This window comes from Polypterus senegalus, chromosome 3 (genome assembly GCF_016835505.1).
Source record: "Polypterus senegalus isolate Bchr_013 chromosome 3, ASM1683550v1, whole genome shotgun sequence".
NCBI classification, from domain to species: Eukaryota; Metazoa; Chordata; class Cladistia; order Polypteriformes; family Polypteridae; genus Polypterus; species Polypterus senegalus.
In genome coordinates, this window is record NC_053156.1 from 232,075,858 (window position 1) to 232,087,883 (window position 12,026).

Here is a 12,026-nt window from a genome sequence, read left to right on the forward strand (position 1 = left end):
ATATACATCCCCACAGCCAAAATGGACAGGCTACAGAACATAAGACAGGCACTTCATACAACTGTGGGAACATCTTTTGGCCTCCGCTCAGGACCAAGGCACCACTGTCTTTCTATACAGCTTCTTGTTAGATTATTTTGATTCACTGCCTACTAATGATTGAGACTGGTACTCTAACTCTAGAAGCAACATCTAAGCTGTGTAGCTTCTACCAGCTATGCTGATTCCTAAATGCCAAAAGTCCATCTCCAAACTAAGATATAGCTTGCTATTGACTATGATACACACTGCACCAAAGGCAGTAACAGAGCGAGCAGCAGAAACCCAAGTATGAGAGGAACTGGCAGCTGGGGCCTCATTATTGTGCTGCCCACTTTGAAAGCTGAGTTTGACCCTATAGTCTGGTCAATTTTAAATTTTCCACAGACACACATACAAACTAAACACTACAATATTTCTCTACATTTTCGGTGCTGTAAATTCACAATCTGAAGTTAACTCAATAGTGAATTTTTGACTCCATTACCAAACTGCCATTCACATGAAAGTAAAAGGCAGAAACTGTCTTTATACAGTGCCCTCCTCTAACATTGGCACCCTTGGCAAATAAAAGTAAAATGGGCTGTGAAGAAAAGTCTTTATCGTGTATCTTCTTGATGTTGTGTTCAAAACAATAAGTATAACCTTTAATTGAAATAAAAGGTCTATTTCACAATCTGAGCTCCAGAAATTCCAATAAATGTTAAATGATGTTTGGATCTGGTGAATGGGGAGGTTATGGGAGGCATTGGAATTCATTGTGTTATTCAAGAAACTTGAATTAGTTTAGCAGTATGAACAAGAGTATTATCAACCTGAAGTAGGAGAACATCATGACAGAGCAGGGTTAGTACTGTAGGCCATTAGTTCTAAAACTCCTGAAAGTGGCATGTGGCTGCAGTTTTCATTATAACCACGTTCTGTTTTTGATTAGTCTAGCCTAATTAAGCAAGCTCTCACTTCCCAGTTTCTGTGTTTGGTGTACAAATTCTAAAATGTGGATGAGTGAGGAATTACAAGTCCCAAACAAAGAAAAGTTGGGGCACCAACCCAGTCATCTCTGTTTAATTCTTTAACGAATAATAAAAAATACAAGCACCAAATGGCACAGAGAAAATTAAATAAATCAAACAAAAAGTAGCCACAGTCTCTTTTAGGTCCACTGTCCCCTGTCATGCTCTGTTCACAGTGTGACACCTCCTTCTGTTGACCCCGTGATTTATGGGTGGGAAAGTGGAAGGGGTGGAGTCAGATGCACTCACTGAGTTTCTTCTTACTGCTGTGGGAGGAACAGGAGAGGACATAATTAGCAACAGCACCCCCTCTCGACCGAGGGAGGAATCACATGCCACATGCCCTGAGGGTGACCCACAGACACGCATATGTGACAACAACTACATTTAGTCATTTTTTCTTTTCAAATGTACCAAATATTTATGTATACTACATGGGTGTAGTTTAGTAGCTTTTCAAGATTTCTATCATCATCATTTTCATTCTTTTTTTCCAAGCATTATACATTAATGAGCATATTAGTGGGTCTGAGACTGAAGTAGATGCAGACTTTCAGTATTCGGTGTCATTTGCCTGGGTGTCTGCTCTGTTTGCTGTTTTTCGTCATTATTAGCATACAACTAAGGCAGTAAATTACACCAAAAAAAAGCTAATTATCAGGAAAACAACAAAACAGAAAGGAGCTTTTAAAGATACAGCACAAAAACAATTATTATGTGCTTTTCTAAATGTAGAGTTAAATGAGACCAATTAGAAGCAAAATGACTTACTGATTATAAAACTGGGTGGAACAAAACCCTGCAGTCACATGGAGTTTTTAAGGACTGAATTTCAGAACCATTGCCATTGGGTGTATCTGGTTCAGTACAATAGATGGATGTTTTTTGGCCATTATATGAACTCGCTGAGCAATCATTGAACATGAAGACTTCCAAAAGAAGGCTGCCCATACTGTTATGGATTCTCTACCATGTTTAACTGTTGACAATTGACATTGTGGGTTAAAATCACTCTTTTTTTCTTTTTTTCAAATGTAAACCTGACCATCATCAGAAATAGAGTGAAAGACGACTCTTCGGACTATACTTCTTTTCTCTATTGCACAAGGCCAGAGGTTTTCTGCTCCTTGCATCAGGTTGTGCAACTTTTTGTGTTGGCCTTGAATCCAAGCCATGCTAAATGGAAATCCTACTATAAATTCCAGCTTTGTGAAGCTCATCGTGTTCTGTTTTTGTTGAGACTGGTTCACAGATTTGTTGATTTAATTCTGTTGCTATTTTCAAAGTTGTACTTTTGTGGCAATTAGCAGCTAACATAAGAAGTGTCAGTCCAGTCAGTGGGGCTTGGCTTGCGACTCCTGTTTCTCTTTGCTAATGCTGTTAGTCTAAGTTTGGCATATGCCATCGTTATTTTTCAGGCAGCTCTCCTTGACACCGTTTTTGTGTCCAAGGCACCTGCAAGTCAGAATTGAAAACTGTCAGCCCTCTTTAATAGCTGACACATACTATTAATAAGCAATCAACCTAATACTACTCACCTCTGTACCTGTATTTGTAATTAGGATTTAGATTCTTAAAAGTCAAATTCATCATTTTTGTGGTGTTTGTTATTTGGCTCACCCTTTTTTAGAGCAGAGTGAGGAGTAGGGCCTATCAGGCCATTGTGACTATCAGGATGCACCGCTGAGCCCTAACACCAGACACAACTTGACAGCAGCCAGTTCAAAGTTCACTTAAAAAGTGATTTATTAACAAAAGAACCATTTTCAGCTTTAATCCAGCAAACAAAGAATTATATAACACACACATATCTTCTGTCTTCTTCCCATCTTCCCCTTCAAGTATCATCTCACTCCCTCCCTCCCAACTCCAGCTCACTGATACAGTGATGCGCCTCCCTTTTATCTTAAACCTGGGAGTGCTTCCAGGGTTAAGATGTTAACCTGTGAATGCACATCCAAGTCACACAGAATCTGGAAACTCCTTTTCTGTAGTGCCCTCTGATGGTACCGAAGAACCCCTACAGGGCCCTACAGGGCCCTTCTTGACTCCAACTCCCAGGCAACCCCGAAGGTGTCTGACTTGAAAGTAAGTCAGATGAACACTTCCACCTCTTGTGCCAGGGGATGAATTGCCCATAAAAAGTCATTTGCCCTGGTTCTTCTATTACTCATCCCTCATACCAATTAACATACTGCTCGGCTGATCTGCAACTCCACCCCAGCAGTTCATCCATTACATTGGCCCGGCCAGGTACTGTAAGAAATTTTCCTCAACCACATTCAGGAGGTCAGACTATCCTCACCGGTACTTATATCACTAAAATATATAAAGTGGTCTAGTCGTAGTACTTATTAAACAGCAGGCTGACACTTTGGATGGCTTTACTGCTAAGATCCTCATCATCCTCCTCACAAAAAAGCCATGAAGATGCACAATGAAAATAATCTTTGCTGTAATCTGACCAGTATCCACAGTGTACCCATTTTTAATGTGGTTTAATGTTTCATCGACCTAGGCTACCTATTCCACGGTCAAGTACCTACACTGCCCCATTCTTAACATGCAAGTCTACACTGCATAACCCGTGTAGTACTGAAACAGGACAAACTTTAAAAATCAATAAACAAAAAAGTATTGCTAGCTAAGCAGAGGCAACACAATGTGCAGTAGACACTTTCAAGTTCTTTAGTTCTTCTTTCACATGATGGTTTTTAGCATCAAGCACTCATTTTATTCTGCATGTTATACAGTAGGCACCATTTGACTTTCCACCCATCCATCTATCTTTCTTGTAGGATGGCAGAAACAAATGTATGACAAGAACATTTTCTTAACTGGATGTCCATATACAGTATATATAAGGTGTGCTAGTATTTATGAGTTAAAAAAATGAAATAGAACTGCAGTAATGTGGAATAACATACACGTCCCAGTTTTCCAATTTCAGTCTGCCTTTATTTTGCATGTTCTCTCCAAATTCCCATAGGCTAAAATAAATAATCAGTTTCAATGCTGATGGAACATTTACATTGTGAGTGATCAAGGGTGTGGATGTGGGTTTGCCGAAGGCTCCTTTCAGGGTTGATACCTGCCTTTGTGCCTGATGCTAGTGGAATCAACTTCTTCTCTCTCAGTTCTGTTCATAGTAACACAGAAAGCACTTCCAGTGTACAAAAACGTGCAGTGAATCCACTTGAGCATTCAGAGTTTTCATCCTCTTTCTCTGTACGTTTATCATTCATTTGCTCAGAGGTTGATACGCTTGCTGCTTCCTGAGCAGCTCTTCTTTTCTCCACCCTAGCGGCCCGTTGCTTCTCTTTTTCGTCTGCATCTTTTCGCATTAAAACTGATTAAGTTAGTTTTTGTGTTGCAATTACTTAGTACGTTTTCTTTAATTTTTCACTTAAGCTGGCACTTAAGTCTTCAATCTGCCTCAAGAATGATTAGCGAAGGTGGTAGGGAATGAGAACGGTGCTCATACACATGCGCCGCACAGCCACCCTGTTGCGCGCTGCAGAGAGTTGATTCTACAATAAAATAAAAATAAAAAGAGTAATAAAAATCATCACCCCAAAAGTGGATAGTAGATGTCATGTAGTATATGTGTACCAAATTTGAAGTCAATGGGTGAAACAGTTTGTGAGCTACAGGTGATTTAAAATCCTGGACAGACAAATGAACAGCCATGGTAGCGTATTATATAAGAAGATATATGTTGCTTGTAAAGTTTTGTTTCCTGTCTTGCATTTGTGCTGTTAGAATAGACGGTGGTGTTACTAGAATGTCATTCGGGGGAGGGCATTTGGATATGAAGTGCGGGCAACTAAATACCAAAGTAAGCTAAAATTTTATTTTAACTGATTTTTACTTTGGGAGGACAGATGCCGTGCTCACCTATAGTCACATCCTTGGGAACAGACACATATTCCCAGGGACCATAGGCTGGATAAATGGGTTAGACAATGAATGGAAGCATGCTGTACATGGATTGCCTTCTGATTTGCAAATTTTGCTTGGATACTATCAGCCAAAGAGAAGAGGGCTGCCCAGTGTCTTTGTGTGTGCTTCCATCTTGAAACTGAAAAGTTAGGCAACTTGATGACAGAATGGGCTGGTCAGTCAGTAAGATGTTAAGACAAGAGAATTGGAAGAATGACACAAGGCATGAAAACATCCTAAGGATGCCAACCTGGAAATGAAAGGTCCCCTCCTCGTGGAAACATGAAAAACCAGGAGCCATGAGGTTCTGTACATTGTACCCAGAAACTACATTCTTAGGGAAGCCAAAGAAAATGGCAGCACAGGAGTCATGCACTGCAGTGCAGGGACAGAAAGCAAAGGAAGATGGTATTGGTTGTTCTTGGATGAGGTGTTTGTGATGCCAGCAGGGGGTGGTTACCTGTGCTATGTGTGTGGACCCCTATGCCCCAGATGTAAAGCTGAGGTCCTTACTCTCTATAGTTATAAAAGATCCCTTGGCACCTATTGAAAAACGTAGAGTGAACTGATGTCCTAACTAAATTGAAAACCACTGCCTGGCTATACAAGCCCTCTAATCATCCTCTGTCCCATATTGGCTAACTATCTTTTGATCCCCTTCCCCAATTAATAGCTAATGTGCGGAGAGCATACTGTTGCAAGAATGGCTGCTAGTCGTATCATCCAGGTAGATGCTGCACACTGGTGGTGTGTGAAATGTTCCACCACTGTCTATGTAAAAGCCCTTTGACTACGTTAGAAAATTTCTATATAAATGTAATTTATTATCCAGTACTTTCACATCCAGCCACTGGAAGGCAGCACACAGTTCAATAAGAGAATAAGTGGAGCTCTTTTGCCTCTTTGCATTATGTATCTTGGCAGCTACCATGAGTCCTGGTGCCCTAAGGACTGCTAAGGGCTCACAGATGCCACCTGCTAGGAGAAAGTGCCAACCAAATTTTCCTGCGGTCAAAGAGGACAACTTTTGACCCCTAAAATGATTTCTTGATTCTGGGACCTGAACCTGGGAGGTTAGGCTAATGCTGTATTGAGTGAGGACACAGAAGAGAAATCTTAGGGAAAGGCTTAATGGCAGGATCATGGAGTAGTGAAGAGAAGATGAGAAGGCAGTGTTTTAGAGGTGGACAAGCAGGTGAGCTTCTTTACCTGCCAGACTGGTCACAAAGGCGTACTATCTTGTTCCGTCTTTTTTTTTTTTTTCACTTTGGTGTTTCCTAAATGAATCCCCCTTAGTATGTGTTGTTTACTGTTTGCAGTGTACAGTGTGAACTAAATCCAGATCCCTGAGTTTGTGAGAAAGCATCTTTAACCACTACCTTCATGCAAAATCAATTAAACCAAACTAATAAAAGTGTAAAAGACATATTGTTAGCAGGCAGACAAGGTCTGTAGTATTAGGCCAAAGATCTGGTGAAATTTGTCTAGATGAAGGTGTCTCAAAGAAACAAAGAAAGTGAAAAAATATGAAATATAAGGATGTAAAAAAAACAAGCAAACCACAGTTTCCTCCCTGAATGTGTACGTCCAGGACGTGCAGGCAGACGCTTGCATCCTCTGTCAACTCCCAGGCTCCATGGAAGCAGTTTTTTTTTTTCTTATACTTTGCTTTGTTGGTATCGCCCCCTGTTGGGTATATTACTACAAGACCAGTACTCTTCTGCCAGGTGCGATCAAAACGGAGCATCCATTTGAAAATGGTGTGATGTGAACGGAGCTGTAACGGAATTTTATTTCTTTGTTAATTTCGCTCAGAATTCCTCATGTGCTTATTTGTATTTAATTTAACTTACGACAAAATTATTTAAAATTATTTTGTTGGCTTTTTTTTAAATCTTTGACCTTTGCCTGAACTGTGAGTTCAGTTTAGTTTAGTTGTGAGTTTTACGCGCCTTCTCGTCACAGTCCACACTAAATTTGGCCGAGGTGAGAAATTTATGAGCGTTCGGTCGCGTTCTGTTAAAGTTGATATAAATGTGTAAATAGTACATCGCTTGACTAAATGACCGTTGTATATTTTACTAATATATAAATAAGATGACATATTTAAATATTTACATTAAGCCTTATAACTCATCCTTCCTTTATTTTTCTATGTCTTATGCTAGCAGCAAGTAGAAGTGAAGAGGCTGACTCTTTTTTATCATCTTATTAAGGTAAGGTTTTATGAATCAAACATTTATTAGGCTGATATGGCTGAGACAATGTACAGCGTTTCATTTGGTCCTTTTTGTGCAATATAATTTCGTGTTTGGTTTTAAGGAATTAAAGTATATTCTTTTATAATAGTGCAGTTGGATTAATTCGCGTATAATGAGTCTGCTTTACATTTGGCTGGGAATGGAGAGCGGGTGCAAGTTAGCACTTAAGTTGACTACCGCCAGGGCCAGCGCGTTATATAAAGCCTTATGTTTTGCGAAGGCGAAATAAAACCTCGTTATTCTACACATCCTGCACAAAAGGCGTTTGTCCTTTTTAAATTTCAAAAAGATAATATATTTCACGAGTCGTAAATACAAGTAAGGCACTGGATATGCTTGAAGTTCGTACGGTTCATATTAAACTTTTGTTTTCTGTAATGCCGGGCATTTTTGCGTGACTTGGCTGTGGTTCCCAATAAAGATGCCCGTCAGGATGCCAGATGTGAAGCACGCAGGCGCATTCAGCAGTACCTTCAGACTCTGCAGCCAGTTGCTGCATTACCGGGCAATAATGAGCGCTTTTGATCTGCGTCCATACGTCAATTTTATTAGCAACCAACTATCCTGCACTCCAGTAACTACATGAGCTGTGAATAAATGTTACTTTTCAGCATAGAAATTGCGGAGCGAACACCTCGAACTTCACTGGCCACAGCAGTATTTCTTAGTGAGTAAAAATAAATAAATTTATAATCTTTAATGAAAATGCAGCCCTTGGCAAAGGGTCGCATGTTGCACTGGCTACTACAGTTAATGCATAGAGAATATTAGTGCGGCAGCTGGGTGACTCCACTGTTACCCCTTGCATTTTACTCAATGCAGTACAGCTACAGAGGACCTGCTGCATAAGCACTGACCCACTTCCCAAAAATGAAGCCCCCGGTACTTGGCGCAGGATACTGGCTATGCATGCACTCATCACTCAATTGACTTGTAAGTCTGTGAGAATTTGAAAAAAGACCCAAAAGAGATGATTCATGCTGTTCTCAAGGAAGACATTTCTTAGAGTTGTTTCCAATGTTTACAGCAGCCGTGTTCACTTAAACAAAGCGAAGTCCCAGGGGCGTCAAGACCTGTTTAAATGGTGAAACAGGAAAAAACACTATGTTGTAATCGTCCAGTATATACTGCCATTATAGTGCTTTCAGAAGACATTGACCTTCTTGGAATCTTTCCCGGTTGTTGCAGTCACAGTCTAGAAGATAATGACATATTGTGGTGATGTGTTGACACAGAGGTTAGTGCTAATCAGTGACATAAGCAGAACTATTGTTGGGCAGTGCATGGTTTAAAAGGGAGAAAGAGCACTTGCTGGATCATGGCTTCTTACATTTTAATCCTAGGCACAAATTTGTGATAGTTTTTTTTTTGTTTTTAATTTCATTGGAAATGTGGATAAATTCGCAGGAGCATTGTAATATTTACAACCTTGGCAAAAAATGTTTCACCATGATTGCTAATTGTGTTAAATTATCAGAATAGATACCATGCCTTGTCTACTGGGCATATGCAGTATCTTTTATTTTCTTAATATATCAAGTCTTAACAAGACAAAAGCACAAATAAAAGCAACCCATCTAGTTACATGTAACAAGTACCGATTGACCTTAAATGCAAGTGTTCACTTCACATGCAGTACACAAAATCAAAAATGTAAAAAAAAAATCCACCATAAATTTCCTATTGTGGGTCAAATATTCAGGAAGCCACTAGAACAGATCAGCTGGTACCATATAGTACCATATATCACCATTTCTTTTTTGTATACAGGTGTTAAGATCTTTCAATAGCAAAAAAAAATATCTTGAGTTTTAAAGAAAAACCTTTTGATAGATTGCAATGACATCATCTTTATTAATAATTTAAATTTTCTCTAGCAGCAGAATCAGAAGATCAGAGAGCTGCTATTGTTCATGTAACTGTCTGAGTCTGGGCTTAATTTAATTTAGCTTAGGAAAAACTTTTGTTCATACAGGCAATGTGATATAGAGTTTGAGCAAATAAAACAGTGTTGGAAACATCAAATAACTGAAAATACTCTTTTGTATATACTCATTACTGTCTGAGCATTATCTTTTGGGCAGAACTATACAAAATGTGATGCTTTTGGCTTCGTCAATATACCTGACCTATAATGGAACTGCCAAATCTCAAACTGAAAATCGATTCTTTTTCTCTATGAGAAAACACTGAGACCCACATTCACAAAGCTCTTCAGTTTTACTATGCTTTGTTTGGTGGCAATGTGCTTGAGTTGATGGTTGAAACAAACTGTCTGCTGTTATAAACAATTTTGTAAATCTCTAATATCTGAAAGTGAGTAGCAGCTAACATCTGTCACAAGCCAATCCGAAACCCTGACATTGTAATCAAAGTGAATTTGTGCGGCTTGCGCACAGCCATTACAGCTACCTTCCACTTCATAACATCATACAATCCAAAGTGACCAGCACACAAATATTTATTATAGGGTTATTGTCATGTGTATAAAGTGCATAAAGTGAAAGTACATTTTTATTTTTTTCCAGAATTAATAGTAATAGCTGTAAACCAGGCATGGACTAGGGTCAAAAACTAGCCTTGCACTTTTGTCCAGTCTGGCCCACTATAACAGCCTCCACCTCCATCCCCAATGAATGATTACATACCATTCAATGCTGATTTGTAAGATTTTTAGTATAGTGCAACAGTTCTCAACTTAAGCCTAATTGGCTTATTGAATACAAGTCTGAGAATTACTAAGTGGTTATGCTAAATTTTTACTCATTGAATCAAAAATGAATGTGTGTTAGATGAATTTATACTTTTTTCTATTTTTTTAAGCTATTAATAAGAACGCAGAGTTTGAGAATGAAATAGCTGTTGTCATTTAATAATCAGTGTTGTCTACACTAGTGTTTACTCTGCTTCTCATTAATTATGAATAAAGATGGATGATAGCTGCAAAATTAACAGCTCATTATTACTACCTTTTGATATTGTAGTTGCAGGTATTAATTTTGATTAATAGCACTACGATGAAATATGTATTTTGTGTTGCCAGCTGCATATAGTGTTTTGTATATACACAGTACAGTAGAACCTCCATTTAGCAGTTTTCCAGAGGTTTGATTAAACATTGTTGACATGAAATTGTTTAAATGAAAATTTCAAAATTGATTATTTAATCATTATTGATTAAAATGCAGACGTTTATCATGATTAAGAAATGATTAATTACGCAGTCCTAACTGTTAATATTTCAATATGATTAAGGGAGCAAAACAGACAGAAAAAATGAGCTTTTAGAACATGACAGTTAGTTAAGCATATTAAGACATGGCATAAATACAAATTTCAAAAAAAGTCTTGTAAATGAAACTCTCGCACTTCTGTGCTTTTCTGAGTGAAAAATATGAGAAGAAAAAAGTGGTCTGTATCTAAACATTGGGATCAATTAAAGATGAAAGTGACTCTGTGATTGTGAAATTGGGTGGAACAAAAACCTGCAGTCACAGGGGGACCCTCACCTTCATCAAAGCACATGCTGGTGCTAATGCTGCACTGCCTGCCACCCCACCCACTCCAACTTTCTGATGCACCTGCTCCTCCATTGTCATGCTGTCTTTTTCCAGCCTTGATGCACTGATGTGCTGACCTTGCTCTTTGCTGAACGTTTATAAAAAAAAACAAAAACTAAATAATGTGCAAAATTAGGTTTTAAAACTAACAAATTTTATTCGCTGCTTGTTAGCTAGCATTAATTTCACTACACATGTGTTTGAAAGTTGGTGTCTTTGTAAACTAAAACATGAAACTGTTTAGATCATTGGTTATATATAGGTTACTGTTAAGTGTGTAAGACTAGACATTAACTCTACACTCCTGCCTTTTTAGTTACCCTACATCATAGTGGTCATATAAATCTTATTTTAATTTGAACATTGTCATAAAGTGTCTTTGCTTATGCTGTGTCATAAGTACAGTAAAGTAACTGCTGATACATTAATTTGGGTATGTTTTGTTGCCTTCACATTTTTTTCCTTATTATTTCGGCCATATAGGATAGTAAACAAAAGTTGACCTAGCTTTAACAAGGCACTTGGCTTATGACTGGTTTTTCTCGCTTTTTACAACAAAAATCTGGTACACACTTCTGGCAAATGATGGGAAAAGGACAGGGGCTTGTGCATGTATCTGGTGTCTGAAGGACCATCACTTTGGGTTTAAATTCAATGCCTTGTTATTCTCTGTGATTTTAGTTTATCTATCTATCTATCTATCTATCTATCTATCTATCTATCTATCTATCTATCTATCTATCTATCTATCTATCGATCTATCTAATTTATTCCCATGTTGTCCACAAGCCTGTGGATTTTTCTATGTGTACTCTGGTTTGATTAGTACTTCTAAACTGAACCTGTGGATTTGTGCAAGAGCTTCATCTGGGGTTGGTTACAACTTTGTGCCTAATGCTGTTCTTATAGGCAATGGCTTCCCACAACCCTGAAATTGATTATGTGGATGTGAGAATGTTATGTTATGTTATGTAACCTGGGTTTTTCGATCATATATAAGTCAAAATTGAGCAGTAATTTTCATATTACGTTTACTCTCCTGTCCATTTACCCATCCTTCCATTTTCTGAACCCACTATTTGGGGATGAGAGTCTTATTCAGCATTAATATGCACAAGGAAGGAGGCAATCCAGGTTAGAATTCCAGTCCATCAAAGCTTTTAGTAATACTGTATAATTCCCCACTGGTCAAAATAAACCCACGTTCCAAT

The 12,026-nt window shown here is 38.4% G+C and overlaps 1 protein-coding gene across 1 annotated transcript in view; it reads right to left on the minus strand.

Annotated features, from left to right (window-relative positions):
* Positions 1–1,084: 1,084 nt before the first annotated feature.
* phlda3 (pleckstrin homology-like domain, family A, member 3) overlaps positions 1,085–12,026 on the minus strand; it is a 38,884-nt gene continuing 27,942 nt past the window's right edge. The window contains exon 2 of the mRNA XM_039748745.1: positions 1,085–1,318. The gene's annotated coding sequence lies outside the window, so the exon portion shown is untranslated. The remainder of the gene's footprint in view (positions 1,319–12,026) is intronic.